Source organism: Pelodiscus sinensis, chromosome 1 (genome assembly GCF_052426305.1).
Source record: "Pelodiscus sinensis isolate ZL-2025 chromosome 1, ASM5242630v1, whole genome shotgun sequence".
Classification (NCBI taxonomy): Eukaryota; Metazoa; Chordata; order Testudines; family Trionychidae; genus Pelodiscus; species Pelodiscus sinensis.
The window spans coordinates 312,130,178-312,147,392 of NC_143052.1; the positions used below are offsets into that span (position 1 = coordinate 312,130,178).

Genomic DNA, 17,215 nt, shown 5'->3' on the forward strand with positions numbered 1-17,215 from the left:
CCTGTGTATAGCAGATGTCTCTACGGTCCATTTCTGAGGCAGAGAGCCACTGAAACAGTGTCTGTTTCTTACAGGTCTGGCATAAAGCCCTGTTTCAGAAGGTGAGGGGGAGGCTTCTCTGCCTTTCAAACCCACTTCCTATTTTTATGTCTCTGTTCATGCATTTCAGGACTTCATTAAAAAGGAACCATTGGATTCCCTGGTGTCTCCAGTTCGTTACGAGGCAATGTTTGCGATTGGACAGCTGTGGTAGGATATTCTATGCCATATTTCTTGGCACTGTGATGTCTTCTCATTTGTTAATTCATGAGTGTCGGGTTGGGAGCAGGCTGATGCTCACATGGTGTTTTTGTTTTGAGGGTTTGAATGCGTCATGTCTGTTTGGAGATTTGTGCTTGAAAGGCACAAGAGTGGAGGTTGTGGGGCATGCCATACTACGGAGAAGAGTTCAGGTGGGGATGGAGGTGTCTGGCTAGCTGGCAGGGGGAAGGAAGCTGGTGGATTCCTCTAAAAAGGGAATTGAAGTTTTAGCTTTACTTCTAGATGAGCAAATAATTAACAGAGGTACAAAGAGGTGCACAGCTGCAAAGTGAAGGGCTGTTTGCATTTGGGGTTCTAGATTGGGATAATCTTTATTCATTTAACCCATGTTTTACTTGGCTATGGTATTGAATCTAACACGTGACTTCTCTTTCTGTCTTCTGACAGCAAACTCAAACCATCTCTGACCCTGGAGGAAAACCGTGAGATCCTTGATCTGTGTTTTAAAAGTGTATTTCCCCTTCCTCCCTTGGAGAAGATGAAAGAGGAAGGCAAGAAACTAGAGGATACTCTGCACATAGAGGTATATGACACCAATTCCCCTCTGGCAGACTCCACTGAGATCTCTGCCCAGCAAGCACTGGGTGATAGCAGCCACACATGGCCTCCCTGCAAAGTCATGGCTAACTTCACCTCCACCTCCTGCAGAAATTATCTGGTGTTGAGCCTCACTCCTTCTCTTCTGGTTTCAGTTGATGTATGAGTGCTCCTTCGAAGCCCTTAGTGAGCTAATGAAGATCCTGCTTGAGGAAGAACCAACCCCAGACTGGTTCCAGGAAATGTTTCATGTGAGTAGCCCATAGGACCAGGGTGATAATTGTTTCTTGTGTTATAGCAGGGATGATGCTCAAGCTTCTGTTGTGGAGGAATTTTCCGCAGCGGGTGAATTTTAGGGAGAAAGCATCAATTTTTTCCTGAAGTAAGTGGGAATGTGTCCCATTGAAATCCATGGGAGCTGTTCCATTTTATGCCAGTGGTGGACTGAGATCTAGTTTTTCCAGTATAGTTAACACTACATGGACAGGAAAGAAAATCATCAGTGCAGTAACCAAATTCAAGAGGACCAGTGAGAACTGATCACCTCTTGTAAAAGGAATGAATTAGTATTGAGTTAAGCTCTGTGTATGGAAACTCATTCACCAAAGACTTCCTGCTCTTCAGACATAAACAGAATAGTTTGAAGAGCTGAGGGGAGGGGACTTAGGTGCAACGTTGGTATGAAAATAAAGTTATAAAAGGAGCTGGGCTGGGGAGACTTCTCTGCTCCTCTCTGTCATTTGCCACTCAGCATGGGAGAAGCTGTCCAGGAAAGAGAACACAGCACCGGACCCCAAACTGCATGCAATGTGCTAGACAGCTGCCATCAGACAGTCTACAGAAGCCCTCACATACACAGAGCCAGACTCATCTCTCATGTAACTCCTTTGGCTTTGATGGAGTTACGTACACCAGAGGTGAATCTGGTCCCTGGGACTTGTATATACAAGGGTCTCTTTTTGGAGACATATAAATCTTTTGCTATATGGAAGTTAAATGCTTTGGAGAGGGACTTTAGTGACAATCAAACCTATTTAAAAGAAACGTTTGGGAGGGATTTTCTGGTACTAACTTTGTCCATTCTCCTGCTTTGCCAACAGCTACTAGAGACCTGGCTCAGTTCAGAGAAGGAGTGGGAGAGAGGAAGGGCCTTGCAGGCCAGTGTCTGGCTGCTAACTGCCTATCAGGAGATAGTTAATAGCACAGTGAGTATAGTTCTACTCTTCCTTGAGCTGACTTCCCCACTTAAATCAAATCTGACATTCAACGTGAATGCATGAGAAATTCTACTAGGCCTGCAGCTGGGGCCTCAAAGTGACTAAGATCCCTCTGCTTCCATAAGAGAAAGGTTTCCATAAGAGTGCTGTGACAGCACTCAGGCCAGACTGTAAGAAACAGGGCAGGCAGTTCCCCAGACGAGTGATTTTATAATTAGATTCACCAAACCAGTAAGAAAAGAGCTTCTACTCTGGTTAACAAAATACCAAACAATAGTACCCTTTAGGCATTCCAGACCTTGGTTCCCATCTAGACAACTAAGTCTAATATAATCACCAATCACAAAGGACTAGACACTTATCCTTAGGTTAATATGAATCACAGGTCTTCCCTAAATATCAGCCAATCCTTAATAACCGAATATCAGATTTGTTGTTAAAAGGAAAAAGAAGAGAGTTACAAATGGCTAAGTGATAGATATTTGTTAAAATGACTTTCACTTTTCATAGTTCAGGATCACAACCATGGTGGAATAAACGGCTGGCTTGTAAAAGTCTCTCTGGAATCATGCTAACCGGTCAACATCCAGAGTCAGTTTAGATGCAAAGGCTGTTAGTTTTTCCATGCATTTCCCAGACTATTCCAAATAATTATTTGGAAGATCTATGTCCTATGGCTTACACGTCCCCTGTTCAAAGTTTAAGCAGACTGGAGAGAGAAGATCAGTCCCATAACTTGTCTTTTATAGTTATTCTAGCCGGTTGGCAAGCCTCCTCACAGAAATTGTCGAAGCAGGATCTCTCCCTGAGAAAGAATAGGTCATGCAGATCTCCTGTCGTGCTTTGTTTTGAAGTTAATTTTCTATTTCCTATGCATACACTGGTAAATGGGTGATAGTCATTCACATAAGGTAATTAGCCGATCGTGGTCTTCCATTACAACACAGATAGTTAAGCTGAAGGCAATGTAAAAAATATTTTCTTGTACTGTCTTATATCTTTGATCTTAAGGTTAACTGAAGACAGTTACATATCATTAAGGCAATTAAGACATGAAAAGGAATTGGAATCTACAAGCTAATTTGGTTATGTTAAACTTCTAGCAAGATATAAATACAGACAATAATACATAACATCTACCTTTCATATCTATTACCAAAATGCATGATGTTGGTGATCGCTAGTCTAGGACTTTTCTTTGGGTTCGTCTAGACTACAGGGTTTTGTCGACAGAAGTTTTGTCGACAGTATCTGTCGACAAAACTTCTGTCGACAAAGAGGGTCTGGACACATTCAGTTCTGTTGACAAAGCAAGCTGCTTTGTCAACAAAACCCTGTAGTCTAGACACAACCCTACATGCAATAACACCTTCTGTCGACAGAAATCTGTCAACAGAAGGTGTTATGCCTCGTAAAATGAGGTTTACCAGCGTCGACAAAACTGCTGAATTCTGTCGACGTTATGTCGACAGAACTCAGCGGTAGTGTAGATGCAGGTATAGCTGTGTCGACAAAAGTCCACTTTTGTCGACAAAACTCAGTAGTCTAGACACACCCTTTGAAATAACATATAAGTGACTTGTCTTGATACAATTGCAGTGCCGCTTGTTAAGTTATTGTGGGTCACACATAGGTTGGCTGTGTCAGTGTCATAGATGCATTCTTATACTCTCAGGCTGTTAAAGTTGAATTTCTATTTCTATTTAATCAGATAAGAACATAAAACATGAATGGCCATTCTGGATCCCCCAGACAAATGGTTCATGTATCCTGTCTTCTGACAGTGGTGGGTGTTATATGCATCAGAGGGAACAAACAGAACAAGGCAATTGTTGAGTGATCTCTCCCCTGTTGTCCAGTCCCAGCCCCAGGCAGTCAGAGATATAGGGACACCCATATCATGCATCTCTGATCATCTTATATGGCTCTATCATACCCCCCTGTAAGCATCTCTTTTCTAAGATGAATGGTCCCAGTCCTTTTAACTTCTCCTTGTATGAGTTGTCCCATATCCCATATCATTTTTGTTGCTTTTCTCTGAACTTTTTCCAATTATAACCTAACTTTATTTAAGTTGGAGGACTACAATTGCTTGCAATATTCAAGGTGTGGGTGTACCATGGATTTGAAACAGTGGCATGATAAGAACATAAGAACATAAGAACATAAAAACGGCCGTACTGGGTCAGACCAAAGGTCCATCTAACCCAGTATCCTGTCTACCGACAGTGGCCAGCACCAGGTGCCCCAGAGAGGCTGGACCGAAGACAATGATCAAGCGATTTGTCTCCTGCCATCCCTCTCCAGCCTCTGACAAACAGAGGCCAAGGACACCATTTTATCCCTTGTCTAATAGCCTTTCATGCACCTAGCCTCCATGAAATTATCTAGCTTCTCTTTAAACTCTATTATAGTCCTAGCCTTCACAGCCTGATCTGGCAAGGAGTTCCACAGGTTGTCTACACGCTGTGTGAAGAAGAACTTTCTTTTATTAGTTTTAAACCTGCTACCCATTAATTTCATTTGGTGTCCTCTAGTTCTTCTATTATGGGAACTAATAAATAACTTTTCTTTATCAGCCCTCTCCACACCACTCATGATTTTATAGACCTCTATCATATCCCCCCTCAGTCTCCTCTTTTCTAAACTGAAAAGTCCCAGTCGCTTTAACCTCTCCTCATATGGGACCCGTTCCAAACCCCTAATCATTGTACTTGCCCTTTTCTGAACCCTTTCAAAGGCCAAAATATCTTTTTTGAGGTGAAGAGACCACATCTGTACACAGTATTCAAGATGTGGGCGTACCATAGTTTTATACAGGGGTAGTAAGATATTCTGGGTCTTATTTTCTATCCCTTTCTTAATAATTCCCAGCATCCTATTTGCCTTTTTGACCGCCGCTGCACACTGCGTGGAAGTTTTCAGAGAACTGTCCACGATAACTCCAAGATCCCTTTCCTGATTTGTCGTAGCCAAATTAGCCCCCATCATACTGTACGTATAGTTGGGGTTATTTTTCCCGATGTGCATTACTTTACATTTATCCACATTAAATTTCATTTGCCATTTTGTTGCCCAATCACTCAGTTTGGTGAGATCTTTTTGGAGTCCCTCACAGTCTGCTTCTGTCTTGACTATCCTAAACAGTTTTGTATCATCTGCAAACTTTACCACCTCACTGCTTACCCCTTTCTCCAGATAATTTATGAATAAGTTGAAAAGGATTGGTCCCAGGACTGACCCTTGGGGTACACCACTAGTTACCCCTCTCCAATCTGAAAATTTACCATTTATTCCTACCCTTTGTTTCCTGTCTTTTAACCAGTTCTCAATCCAAGAAAGGACCTTCCCTCTTATCCCATGGCCATGTAATTTACACAAGAGCCTTTGGTGAGGGACCTTGTCAAAGGCTTTCTGAAAATCCAAGTATACTATAACTACTGGATCCCCCTTGTCTGCATGTTTGTTAACCCCTTCAAAGAACTCTAACAGATTAGTAAGACAGGATTTCCTTTTACAGAAACCATGTTGACTTTTGTCCAATAAATTATGCTCTTCTACATGCTTCACAATTTTATTCTTTACTATTGTTTCTACTAATTTGCCCGATACTGAAGTTAGACTTACCGGTCTGTAATTGTCAGGATCGCCTCTAGAGCCCTTTTTAAATATTGGTGTCACGTTAGCTACCTTCCAGTCATTAGGTACGGAAGCCGATTTAAAGGATAGGTTACAAACTACAGATAATAGCTCACCAATTTCCCATTTGAGTTCTTTTAGAACCCTTGGATGAATGCCATCCGGTCCCGGAGATTTGTTAACATTAAGTTTTTCTATTTGTTCCAAAACCTCCTCTAATGACACTTCAATCCGGGACAGTTCCTCAGATTCATCACCCACAAAGGACGGTGCAGATTCAGGAATCTCCCCAACGTCCTCAGCCGTGAAGACTGAAGCAAAGAAATCATTTAGTTTCTCAGCAATGGCTTTATAGTCCTTGATTGCTCCTTTTATAGCTCAATCATCTAAGGGACCCTCAGGTTTTTTAGCAGGCTTCCTGCTTCTAATGTACTTAAAAAAACATTTTGTTATTTCTTTTTGAGTTTTTGGCTAGCTGTTCCTCAAAATCTTTTTTTGCTTTTCTTATTACATTTTTACACTTGATTTGACAGTGTTTATGTTCCTTTCTATTTATCTCACTAGGATTGGACTTCCACTTCTGAAAAGATACCTTTTTGTCCCTCACTGCTTCTTTTACATGGTGGTTAAGCCGCGGTGACTCTTTTTTAGGTCTCTTGCTATGTTTTTTAATTTGGGGTATACATTTAAGTTGGGCCCCTGTTATGGTGTCTTTAAAAAGTTTCCATGTAGCTTTCAGGGACTTTGCTCTAGTCACTGTGCCTTTTAATTTCTGTTTAACTAACCTCCTCATTTTTGGTGTAATTCCCCTTTTTGAAATTAAATGCCAGGGTGCTGGACTGCTGAGGTGTTCTTCCCACCACAGGAATGTTGAATGTTATTATATTATGGTCACTATTCCCAAGCGGTCCGGTAACGGTTATATCCTGGACCTGATCCTGCACTCCACTCAGGACTAAATCGAGAATTGCCTCTCCCCTTGTGGGTTCCTGCACCAGCTGCTCCAAGAAGCAGTCATTTAAGCCATTGAGAAATTTTATCTCCGCTTCTCTTCCTGAGGTGACATGTATCCAGTCAATATGGGGGTAATTAAAGTCCCCCATTATTATAGAGTTCTTTATTTTGGTAGCCTCTCTAATCTCCCTCAGCATTTCAATGTCAGTATCGCTGTCCTGGTCAGGTGGTCGGTAATATATCCCTATTGCTAATTTATTATTATTTATCATATTTATTATTCATCCCTTTTCCTAGTGGTTCCTAACATACCATTAGCATTTTTAACTGCAGCTGCGTGTTGAACAGATGTTTTTAGAGGACTATCCACAATGACTCTGAGATTTTTCTTGAGTGCTACAGCTAATTTAGACCCCATCAATTTGCATGTACAACAAGGATTATGTTTTCCAATGTGCCGTACCCAGGTACAGTAATGGAGTTCACAATAAGGAAGGCAAATAATGTCCAGTATAGCCGGAGAACTTTCATTCTTCATTCTTTTTTAATTAGCCTCAGGAAACTTTTGATCACTTTGGATATCTGATTGGGCTATTAGCACCATATACCTGTGCTTCAATTACCTCATCGCGTCAGTGGGTGGTTGACTGTATCAACTGTATTCTCAATATACAAGGTGAGGAGACCATGAGCAGGTGTAAGTAACTCTTCACTTTCTTTCATTGTTGTAATGACCCTTTTTTCCATCTGTAATTCTTTCTGTCTTGTTAGCGACACTTATATAACAGAATGATTGGGGCCTTGTAAGTACATTGCTGGAAGAGAACTGCACAAATAATAAATAATCTGCAAATATTAGAGGGTGGGCAAAATATAGCACACAGGCCAGATCTGCCCTTCTCCCCAGAATTTCTGTCTGGAGCGCTCAGCTGATTAGCAAGCATGCCAGCAGCATGTGTTCAGCTGCCCCTCTCCGACCTTGCTCCATCCTATCTGCTGCTAGTGGTGTGTGGAGGGGAGGTGAGCAGGGAGGCGTGCAGAAGTCAGGGTGACCCCTTTGCCCCTGTCATCATCTCTGCAGAGCAGAGTTTGGGGAGAGGGACACATACAATAGTGCTGCTCCAGTCTGAAGTATGGTGAGTAACGGAGTGCCTATCTAAAGAGGCAGTGCACTGTTTCTAAGATTTCTCTGGCAGCCAGCATGTCCCTCTCTCTCTCTCTCTCTCTCTCTCTCTCTCACACACACACACACACACACACACACATTGTCTCACACACACTCTCTCCCCTGCCATATGCCCATATGTCCCCCCCTCTGCAGAGTGGGGTGGGGAGAGGGAGATGACAGAGCAGGACAGCTTTCCCTTAAAGAGACAGTTCATGATTTAGAAGTGAGCGAAGAGCCTGGGTTTCCTACCTAAGCTTTTGGTCAGCCCCATCTCTTTTACAATGAGAGTTCAGTAGAGGGATTCTCCTCCAAATCAGAACCTCAGAACAATCTACATGAGTTGTGCTTGACTAAGAGATTAGATTTAAATACTGAGAGCAGAGTGGCTACTGAAACCAGATATACAGAGAAAGATGCTCCACACAGAATACAGTGCCTGTTTAATCCTGTATGAATCAGAATGAATCACATGCCATTACTGTTAACTTTCAGACATAGGGGCTACGTCTAGACTACATCCCTTTTTCGGAGGGATAAGGGATCTTTCGGGAAAGGCTTAATTTTCCACAAGATCAGCATCTAGACTGGCGCTTTTCTCCAGCAAAGCTCCGTGCCGAAAAAAGCTGCAGCCATTTTTATGCTAATGAAGTGGGGGAGATTTAAATCCCCACTTCATTAGCAATTGCGATACGTCTAATTTACATCCCTTTTCCGAAAAAGGGATATAGTCCACACATAGCCTGATGGTAAAATTCTAACTCCATTAAAGTCAACAAGAATTTCGTCATTGGCTTTAGTGGGGCCAAAATTTCACACACAGCTGGTAATAACATACCCCCATAGATCCGCCTGTATGATTATCTATGGATCAGAGGTTCAGTTTTATTAAATGTTGCCATACTTTTTCTCCTTTTCTCTATCCTAGGTCAGTGCAGAAACCTGGGGTCAGCAGAGGAGGAGCTGAGATGTCTCCGTGAGGCACTAACAACTCCAGACCCTGAGGCTCTGTTTCAAGCATCTTGCAAAATGGCTAAGGTAACAGACACTAGGGGTGTGTCTAGACTACAGGGTTTTGTCGACAAAAGTGGACTTTTGTCGACAAAACTATACCTGCGTCCACACTGCCGCTGAGTTCTGTCAACATAACGTCGACAGAACTCAGCAGTTTTCTTGACGCTGGTAAACGTCATTTTACGAGGCATAACACCTTCTGTCGACAGAGTTCTGTCGACAGATGGTGTTATTGCCTGTAGGGTTGCGTCTAGACTACACTGCCATGTCGACAAAGCAGCTTGCTTTGTCGACAGAACTCAATGTAGTCTAGACGCTCTTTGTCGACAGAAGCCTGTAGTCTAGACGTACCCTAAGTGACTGTTCTAGTGGCTGTGCACCATTCATTTTCCCTTGTCCAGAGGACTGGAAAAGGGCAAATATAGTGCCCATCTATAAAAAGGGAAATAAGAACAACCCAGGAAACTACAGACCAGTTAGTTTAACTTCTGTGCCTGGGAAGATAATGGAGCAAGTAATTAAGGAAATCGTCTGTAAACACTTGGAAAGTGGCAAGGTGCTAGGGAACAGCCAGCCTGGATTTGTAAAGAACAAATCATGTCAAACCAATCTGATAGTTTTCTTTGATAGGATAACAAGTCTTGTGGATAAGAGAGAAGTGGTGGATATAGTATACCTAGACTTTAGTAAGGCATTTGATACAGTCTCGCATGATATTCTTATCAATAAACTAGGTATTTACAACTTAGATGGGGCTACTAAAAGGTGGGTGCATAACTGGCTGGATAACCATACTCAGAGAGTAGTTATTAATGGGTCACAATCCTGCTGGAAAGGCAAACAAGTGGGGTTCCACAGGGGTCTGTTTTGGGACCGGCTTTGTTCAATATCTTCATCAACAATTTAGATATTGGTATAGAAAGTACGCTTATTAAGTTTGCAGATGATACCAAGCTGGGAGGGGTTGCGACTAATCTGCAGGATAGGGTCATAATTCAAAATGACTTGGAGAAATGGTCTGAGGTAAATATGATGAAGTTTAAGACAAATGCCAAGTTCTCCACTTAGGAAGGAACAATCAGATTCATACATACAGAATGGGAAGCGACTGTCTGGGAAGGAGTACGGCAGAAAGGGATCTAGGGGTTATAGTGGACCACAAGTTGAATATGAGTCAGCAGTGTGATGCCGTTGCAAAGAAAGCAAACATGATTCTGGGATGCATTAACAGGGGTGTTGTGAGCAAGACATGAGAAGTCATTCTTCCGCTCTACTCTGCGCTGGTTAGGCCTCAATTGGAGTATTGTGTTCAGTTCTGAGCACCGCATTTCAAGAAAGATGTGGAGAAATTGTAGAGGGTCCAGAGAAGAGCAACGAGAATGATGAAAGGTCTAGAGAACATGACCTATGAGGGAAGGCTGAAGGAATTAGGTTTGTTTAGTTTAGAAAAGAGAAGATCGAGGGGGAACATGATAGCAGTTTTCAGATATCTAAAAGGGTGCCATAAGGAGGAGGGAGAAAACTTGTTCATCTTGGCCTATGGGGATAGAACAAGAAGCAATGGGCTTAAACTGCAGCAAGGGAGATTTAGATTGGACATTAGGAAAAAGTTCCTAATTGTCAGGGTAGTCAAACACTGGAATAAATTGCCCAGGGAGGTTGTGGAATCTCCGTCTCTGGAGATATTTAAGAGTAGGTTAAATAAATGTCTATCAGGGATGGTCTAGACAGTATTTGGTCCTGCCATGAGGGCAGGGGATTGGACTCGATGACCTCTCAAGGTCCCTTCCAGTCCTAGTATTCTATGTTTCCATGATTGTTTTATGCTTTCGTGATGTCTTTCCACACTTGGAGCGAGCTATGGGAGTGAGGCATTCATGTGTAATCAGTAACATGCTTTTCATAGGTATATGCTATGAATGCCATGTAAAAAACAGATTCCAGACAGTTGCATGAACATGCCCATGCATGTGCGTGCGCACATCCATCCATCCATCCATCCAGCCATCCATCCATCCAGGGGGGAAATATGTGAGCGGGACATCAAGCTGAGAAACCAGTCTTGGCACCTTGTGTGTTTACCTGAACCTATATTTGTGTGCATGCATCTCTTTGCATATTTTTATATTTTGTGAAAAGATGTCATGTACATCATAGAATATAAACTGGAAATTTACATCCTGTTTGTCCCATACAATGTTGTGCTAACTGTACAACCTAAGATCTAACCTGATATTATTAGTGTAGAATAGAGATGTGGTAGCTAGAAAGATTACAGAGAAAATTTTAATTGCAACTGCCTTGCCAGATATGAGCCCAATTAGCAATTTGCTGATGAATACATATTTTCCTATACAGCTCTTAGGCCTCCTTTCTTAAAAGTACTAGAGCCGACTATCATTGCAATCTTTCCTGGTTTTGATCTGTCCACAGGTGGTTAGTAAGTACTTTCCCTCTGACCAAGCCACAGATTTTATTGAGGCCATACTGGATGGTATGCTGTCTGCTAGTCCCTCCTGTGCCACAGCAGCCGGTCTGTGGATGAAGATCATCCTGAAGGAGTGTGGAGGTGCCATGCTGGATGAGGTAAAATAGAAGCTGGAGAGGTTTTTCTGGCTAACCTGCAGGCTTTCAGGTCTTTGCCATCATTTGCAGTGAACACAAGTCTTGCTGTTTCTCCCCCTGGGATTGGAAGTTAATTCCATCTGTGTTCCTATCCTGAGTCAGGCAATGGGGGAATCAACAGCAGAAGACAGAGATAATCTAACGGTACATCTGCACTAGCTCGTTAGTTCGAGCTAGGTAGGGTAATGAGGGCAAGCGGAGTTGCAAATGAAGCCCGAGATTTAAATATCCCGGGCTTCATTTGCATGTTCCCTGGCACCACCATTTTTAAATCCCCCTTAGTCCGAACTCTGTGCCCGCGGCTACATGCGGCATGGACTAGGTAGTTCAAATTAAAGATCCTAATTCGAACTACCGTTACTCCTCATGGAATTAGGATCTTTAATTAGAACTACCTACTCCGTGCCGCATGTAGCCGCGGGCACGGTGTTCGGATTAAGGGGGATTTTAAAATGGCAGCACCCGGGAACATGCAAATGAAGCCTGGGATATTTAAATCCTGGGCTTCATTTGCAACTCTGCTTGCCCTCATTACCCTACCTAGCTCGAACTAACGAGCTAGTGTAACCGTACCCCAAGTGAAAAGGAAGATGCTTGATTATTTGTCTATCTTGTTGTCACAGTTTCCAGCCATGAAAGGCTTGGAAAAATTAGACTCCGAGTAAAATGCAAAAAGAGAATATCCGGCCCCAAGAGACAAGCTAAGTGAACTACATCTTAGGGCCTCAGATAATGAGGGGTCTCTAAAAATACCCCAAAATTGCTAGTTTTTACTTGCCTCTTTGCCTATGTACAGATAGATAGATAGATAGATAGATAGATAACTTTATTATTTCTATTTTCATTTTCCTTTCTGTTAGAATAATACATGTTTTTTTTGGAAATGCAATGAGGCCTCTTTAACTTGACATAGCTTCGGGCCTCAGCATGTCTTAACCCGGTGTTGCAGCCAGGTATGCGCAGAGATATGTATAATTTTTGTGGGTTAAATCTATGCAGCCATGTCTAAATACTTGTTTTTTGAAGGGAGGATTTTCTACAAGAACAGCAAATTGCTAAACGACTAAATAAACGTTTTGGTTCTGCAGAATGAATGGAGAGAATGGAAAAGGGACATTTTTTCTGGTTTTATTCTGTCCAGGTGTCAGATATCCTGAGTATAATATATATACATATGCCTACCATCAAGCAGGGTAGCTTGAGGCAGTTCCTGGTGGAGTCAGTGTCCATTCTTGCTCACCATCACCTAGAGGCAGTGATCTTCAGCCTCCTCATCAAACATCTGCCGATGGACAGGTATATACTGCTCCTTACAGTGTTCATTTTGGTAACCATGGATCCCACGGCTTCACTGGAAGATGTAAGGCTTCATTTAAGCCACAGACAGTTTGAGATCATTCCTAAAGGTTAATAGCTTGGGTCTTTCTGCAGAAAGGTCCAAGACCATGTCAAGGTGGGTGCAGGGAGAAATTAAGTGTCATTCTGTTTCCATTAATTAATAGTTGCTTTGGCATCCTAAAGACTTCCCTTTACTGGCATCACTGGAGTGGATTTTTGCCTCTCCAGACCCCTGAACTAACATCACCCTGGCAATTGCCAGTGACTGTTCGTTTTCTGGTAGCATGAAAGCTTCAAATCCAAATTCCTGGCTGATTAGCCAGGATAGGGTACCAGGCTTTTGGTATCAGCAAGGGTATGGCTGCTGGAATGGAGTTGTCATTCTTGGTACTTAAAGACAGGGCGGTAAGCATATCTATCATTTCATTCAAACATCCCTAGCTGAATTATCAGTCATCAGTGCTGGAATCTAAGAACATAAGAACGGCTGTAGTGGGTCAGACCAAATGTCCATCTAGCCCAGGATCCTGTCTTCAGACAGTGGCCAATGCCAGGTGCCCCATAGGGAGTGAACAGAACATGCCCATTCTGGCAAATAGAGGCCAGGGAATGCCATTTGTGAAGAGGTCATGGGCTAGCCACAAATATTTGTTCTCGTAGTTGTACATCCAGTTAGTAGGAAGATCATTTTTCTTTCTTCAACTTGTCTCCCAGGCCCCAGATCTTTGGGCATCATATGCTCATGATTCCATATCTACTGAGAAGTAGGAAAACAGGAACTGTGATTAGAGCTCTGTGTCCTTTCCTTCTGAAGTCTAGCATTAATGGTTATGGTGCAGTAAGACTAGGGTTGTGTCTATACAGCACCCTAAACTTGAAATAAGATGCACAATTTGCACTCCGCAAATTGCGTATCATATTTTGCATAGCCTATTTTGTAATGTGGTGCTTCTACACAGCACCAAATGTCGAAATAATGTGCTATTTCAAGCCATCCCTTATCCCTCATGCAACAAAGTTTCTTGGGATGGCAAAATAGTGTGCCCATTATTTTGAAAAATATTTCAAAATAACGGGCTGCTTGTGTAAATGTGGGGTAGCTATTTCGGGATACCTCCAGGATCCCAAAATAGTCATGCACTGTAGAAATGTAACCTGAAATGTAACTTAACTTAGTTCTGTAACTAGAAACTCAATATGTAAAACATGAGGACCATATAAGGAGGACAGCACTCTGAACTTGCTCATCATAGGCAGGGCTTGACAAATAATACAATCTACTCACCCATGGCGTGTAGATTGTAACCTGGAAGAGCCGGGTTCGGGCGACCTGTGCATGCGCAGAACGATCTGTGCATGCACAGTTCGCCGGACAGCGCGGTTGGTGAGCCCTGATCATAGTCAAGGAGAAAATGTGTTCTTTACTTGAATATGATGCATATAGTCAGAGCCACAAAAGTCTCCAGGGGGTCACATATAACTTATGTTAAATTGCAGTGACACCACTGAGCTGTGGAGATCTCTGGGGACAGATCCCTTGCTCGCCCCTCAAGTCCTAAAGGTCCTAATAGAAAAAATAAAGACTCCAACAAGCCAAGAAGGAAGGATGACCTCAGAGACAAAAACTGACCTGCATTTAGCAGCTGCTGTACCTCTCACAGTAAGTTAGACGACAGACATGTATTTCTCTGCCTTGTGACAAACATGCTGATGGAAAGCTAGATGAGTGGTATAATATTGTCATATGGGCACTTCTTTTCTGAAGTACTGTTTCCTGGATTCCAGCTGTGCTTTCTGTGGAACAACAGATGGCAGATTTAGAGTATGTGGCTGATTCACTTAATACTATCTGGCAATTAGAAAGTCTTTGAATCAGATTTCTTACAGTGCTTTGCAGATGTTTTGTACAACTCACAACATGCTTTGATAGGTCGTACACATTTTTACAGCTATGGGACGCTAAGGCACACATGGAGTGAATTGCTCTCGGTCATTCATCAAGTTAGTGACAGGAGTGAGAATTTAGTCCAGCAGGTATCAGAAGGGGAGAGAGTGTGATAGTGTTAGGAAGAGACCTCTTCTTTTACCATGCTCTCCTTTCAGGCAACATGTGCCATCTTTGAAGTGGTGTCAGCATTGCAGCTGAGCAAAACTGTGCAGGAGCTGTTCCCGGAGTTGTTTACTGTTCTCCTGCAGCAGATCAGCCAAACCCTAGGACAAAAGATGCCTTTGCCCAGGATGAGCAGCCGAAGGAGGTTATTCAGAAAAGGACAACAACTATGTGAGGGCAACCCTTGCAGGTAATTAGAAGAAAGGGAGCAAAACAAAGAGAATCCCAGTCCATTTGTGTGACACTCCCCAGGAGTTCTCAGGGTTATGAGGCACCTTACCATCACCTGCTTTTAATATGAGAAAGTCTTGTTTGTGCTTGCTATAGGTCAGTTCCCTGAAACCACCAACCTCTGGCAATACAAACACTACTATCTAGGCCTCCTCAGGCCTCAGTCTCTTTGTCCTCTCTTTCTGACTACAGCTTAGAGAATCTCTATCAACGGATTCTCCTCTAAGAGAAGTCTCCCTGCGATGTACGTGCATCTCCGCACCAATCAGCGTTCCCCCATCTCTTAGTTTAAAAACTGCTCTACGGCCTTTTAATGTTTAGTGCCAGTAGTCTGGTTCCACCCTGGTTTAGGTGGAGCCCATCCTTCCTGTATAGGCTCCCCCTCTCCCAAAAGTGTCCCCAGTTCCTGATAGATCCAAACCCCTCTTCCCTACACCATCGTCTCATCCACGCATTGAGACTCTGAAGCTTTGCCTGCCTACCTGGTCCTGCGCGTGGAACTGGAAGCATTTCCAAGAATGCCACCATAGAGGTCCTGGATTTCAGTCTCTTTCCTAGCAACCTAAATTTGGCCTCCAAGACATCTCTCCTACCCTTCCCTATGTCATTGATACCTACATGTACCATGACCACCGGCTCCTCCCCAGCACTAGACATAAGTCTATCTAGATACCTCGAGAGATCCACAACCTTTGCACCAGGCAGTCAAGTGACCATACAGTTCTCCTGGTCATCACAAACCCAACTATCTATGTTTCTAACGATCGAATCACCCACTACTAACACCTGCCTCTTCCTAACATCTGGCATTCCCTCCCCCTCAGAGGTATCGTTGGTGCGAGAGGATACCGCAACATCCTCGGGAAGGAGGGTCCCAACTACGGGATGGTTTCCCTCTGCTCCCATTGAATTCTCTGTTCCCTTGAGACTTTCATCCTCCTTAAGAGCACTGGGACTCTCAGACTGGAGGTGGGACAGTACTACAGTGCCCTGGAAAGTCTCATCAACATAGCTCTCTACCTCTGTTAGCTCCTCCAGTTCAGCCACCCTGGCCTCCAAAGCCCGAACTCGGTCTCTGAGGGCCAGGAGCTCCTTGCAACAGGTGCACACATACGCCACTCGCCCACAGGGCAGGTAATCATACATGTTACACTCGACGTAATAAACAGGATAGCCCCCACTCTGCTGCTGGGCTTCTGTCTCCATTTTTTTATGAATAAATTTAAGTAAAAACTGGGCTTATTAAATCTCTGGAATATAGATTATTATAAAAGTTAGGTTTAAAGAAGATCAGAAGTCACTAGTGCCCTCTAAACTCCCACTCCAAAGTCCCTCTCCAAGCTCCCTGTTCGCGGACTCACAGGCTTATATAGCTCTGGTAGCCCCTCCCCCCACTGAGGCTCAGCCAATTAACATAGGCTTCTAGATTTCAAACCTTTTAGAAGCTCCTTCAAACAAACAAACAAACAAACAAACACCAAACTAAACCAAACAGAGAAACACAAGCTCAGCACACACTGCCCTGCTTACACTTATACTTTAGAACTCAGCTCTGGAAAACATACAACACTTAGATGTATTTATAGGGAAAACAAGAACTGGTATATTATCAAAGAACAGAGATGTCAGTGATAATGAGTTAGAATACAGGCAAAAAATGGTTAGAGCCCTGCGCGAATACAAACATCTACCCCATGGACACGGAGATCTGCAGATAGACATTGGGTTCTGCACATCCACAGGGCTCTGCTCCCAAGAGCCATTGTGACCAACAGAGAGGCGCATGGCCCTGTCATGCCTGGGAACCAGTGTCCTGCACCAGCAGCTCCTCCCATCCGCACTGCTGTGTGGTGTCAGTTGAAGGGCACACATTGCTCTGTGTCTCGCAGGTCCACCTGCTGCTCTTTTAAGGGTAGCCAAAACTACATCAGGGTTATTTTCAGGCCCCACTTTGCAGAACGCTACCTTCTGTGGCTGGTTTCCATTTCCTGTCATAAAACTCTCCAAACTTCGGAGGAGTCGTTGCCCGTGTTGAGACTTTCTTGTCTGTACATACCGATGTGT

General features: G+C 43.2%; 1 long non-coding RNA gene across 1 annotated transcript; it reads left to right on the forward strand.

Annotated features, from left to right (window-relative positions):
- Positions 1-1,961: 1,961 nt before the first annotated feature.
- Positions 1,962-11,570, forward strand: LOC149525832 (uncharacterized). The gene is made up of 3 exons (XR_016348886.1): positions 1,962-2,063; positions 7,221-8,871; positions 11,281-11,570. It is a non-coding gene; the product is annotated as an uncharacterized LOC149525832 (long non-coding RNA).
- The last annotated feature ends 5,645 nt before the right edge of the window (positions 11,571-17,215 follow it).